Here is a 2,811-nt window from a genome sequence, read left to right on the forward strand (position 1 = left end):
CATCCTTCTTTCCTTCCATCCTTCCTTCCTCCCTTCCTTTCAATTAGTGTCCTATAAAGGGTTAAGGTGCCAAACAGGAAGTGAATCAGCAAGTATTGTAATGATTGCGTAATCGTCTTTGTCATGTTTGAGCTAACAATGCTAGTTGCAGTTCCTTAAATGTGATGATTTTACAGTTTTAATCATCTGTGAGGTTAAAACTGAATATCTTTAATGTTGGACTGATGTGTATAGTATATAATAAAGGGCTATTTCACTATTTTCTGATTATATTATAGATAAAATGACTAATTGAAGCATTTAGATTAATATCGATAATGGAAATAATCGTTTGTTGCAGCCTTGAACGTCACAAATAAGACACAGATATCAGAAACACGCAGTTCATTTCTGTCTTTTCATGTTGATGATGAGAGAAGTATAAAATAATAACGCCTTTATTATTTAAAACTTTGCTGTAAAGAAGGAACATGAGTTAAAATATGAATATCTTCTTCTGTGTTCATGACCCTGGCTAGCATGCTAAGCTAGCATGCTAAGCTAACAGTGCTAATTCCAGCTTCTCCTTTAATCTCTAAACTCTTATTGTTCGTCCCCTTCGAGCTTTAACTCGATAAATTAAATAATTTCTACTTTTTCCTCTTTAATCTATTTCCATCTTTTTTTTAACCCTCCTGTCGTCCTCCCGGGTCAAATTGACCCCAGCTCTCTTTTGACTGTTCCTTCCTTCCTTCCTTCCTTCCTCCCTCCATCTTTCTTTAATTTTTCCTTCATTCTTCCCCTCCTTCTATACTTCTTTCCTCACTTCCTTCCATCCTTCCTCCCTCCCCTCCCTCCCTCCCTCCTTACTCCTTTCCTTCCTTCCTCCCTACCTTCCTTCATCCTTTCCTCCCTTCCTTACTCCTTTCCTTCCTTCCTTAATCCTTTCCTTCCTTCCTTCCTCCCTACCTTCCTTCATCCTTTCCTCCCTCCTTACTCCTTCCTTCCATCCTTCATCCTTTCCTCCCTCCTTACTCCTTTCCTTCCTTCTCCTTTCCTCCCTTCCTTACTCCTTTCCTTCCTTCCTTCCTTCCTCCCTTCCTTCCTTACTCCCTACCTTCCTTCATCCTTTCCTCACTCCTTACTCCTTTCCTTCCTTCTCCTTCCTCCCTCCCTCCCTCCCTCCTTACTCCTTTCCTTCCTTCCTTCCTCCCTTCCTTCCTTCCTTCCTTCCTTCCATCCTCCCTCCCTCCCTCCTTACTCCTTTCCTTCCTCCTCCCTTCCTTCTCTCCTTACTTCCTTCCTCCCTCCCTCCTTACTCCCTACCTTCCTTCATCCTTTCCTCCCTCCCTCCATCCTTACTCCTTTCCTCCCTTCCTTCCTTCTTTCCTCCCTTCCTTGACCTGAAGACAAAAGGAAGGGTTATAATCCTCCACTCCTTCTATTTCACCTCATTTCCTTTCCTTTCCTTCCTTCTTTCCCCTTTTTTAAATGTTGTGTAATATTTATTATTTTTTTAACAAATTAACATCAAAGCTGTGTCTTCATGCAGCTTTGTGTGCTACTAACAACACAAAGTAGTGAAATAACAAATGCTTGGAGGTAATTATCTACATGTTCATGAACAAATGCTACAGCGATACTTTGCTGCTCGGCCTTTATCTGCTGCATGAAAGCTTTTGTTGCATTTACTGTTTTTTTTTAAATGCTTGTTGTTGGCAGCTTTTTTTTTTTTTTTTTTTTTTTTTAAGGAAGTGATTTGTCCTACATTTTCTGGCAGTATCACTCAGCGTGTGTGTGTGTGTGTGTGTGTGTGTGTGTGTGTGTGTGTTTTCATGTTGAATAAACGATGGATGTATTAATAGAAAAAAAAAAAACTAGCGGGCTAATGTAACCAACAATAGCCGCCACACATCCACATCTGAGCGAGACAAGAAAAGAATCACTCCGATCCGATCTCATAAATGTTTTCACTTCATAGACACGACAACGCAAAGAAATAAATAAAAAAAAAAGAAGTTGAAAAGCTGCTGAAAGCTTTAAAAAAGAAAAAAAAAGAAAAAAAAAAGTGCATTACTATAAGAAAGACTCACCGGTTTGTTACGAAAATGACAAAATGACACATTTAAAACCTGAATTTAGCTTCTTCTTTTTCTTTCTTTCTTCTTCTGCTGCTGTCAGCTCTTTTTTTTTATTTTTTATTTTTCAATTTTTTTTTTTTTTATATCGTGCGAACCGAACAAACTGAATTTAAAAACCAATTTACTGTAACTGTTAAACGCTGGCAGAGTCCACTTTATACTTAACGGTGACACAAATACACATTACGTCGTCATACAGTAACCATGTGTTCGCTCGCTGTATAATTAGCGTCGTGGCCTCTGTTGAACCATCTCTGACTTCCTGCTATCCCTCTCTTTTTTTTTTTCTGTTCTCCAGTTGGGGAGGCCGAGAGCTGCAGGGCTGCGTCATGTGAAAAGGACTCGACCTCTTGACCCTCTCAACTCTCAGCTTTAGGTAAGTGACATCGTTCCTCTCTCCTCTCTCCTCTCTCCTCTCTCCTCTTCGTCACATCTCTCCGTTCTGATCTGAGCTCTGATCTGTTTTTTTTTTTAGCAGCAGAACTCACTTGCTTGACGTTGTGACCGCGGACTGACACCCTCCTGCCTCGGGCATGCCTCAGGTAAAGTAGGAACGCCGCCGAAAACTTGGCTCTCACCCATCAGCCTCTCAGTGATCCTGCCTGTGGTGGATTTGTATCTGACTCTCTCTCTCTCTCTCTCTCTCTCTCTCTCTCTCTCTCTCTCTCTCTCTCTCTCTCTCTCTGTCTCT

At 40.8% G+C, this 2,811-nt stretch overlaps 1 long non-coding RNA gene across 1 annotated transcript in view; it reads left to right on the forward strand.

Moving 5' to 3' along the window:
* Positions 1 to 2,764, forward strand: part of LOC128378833 (uncharacterized) — an 8,921-nt gene extending 6,157 nt beyond the window's left edge. Inside the window, exons 2-3 of the long non-coding RNA XR_008323372.1 lie at positions 2,419 to 2,496; positions 2,596 to 2,764. This is a non-coding gene — a long non-coding RNA (uncharacterized LOC128378833). The remainder of the gene's footprint in view (positions 1 to 2,418; positions 2,497 to 2,595) is intronic.
* The last annotated feature ends 47 nt before the right edge of the window (positions 2,765 to 2,811 follow it).

The sequence above is a fragment of the Scomber japonicus genome, chromosome 2 (assembly GCF_027409825.1).
Source record: "Scomber japonicus isolate fScoJap1 chromosome 2, fScoJap1.pri, whole genome shotgun sequence".
NCBI lineage: Eukaryota > Metazoa > Chordata > Actinopteri > Scombriformes > Scombridae > Scomber > Scomber japonicus.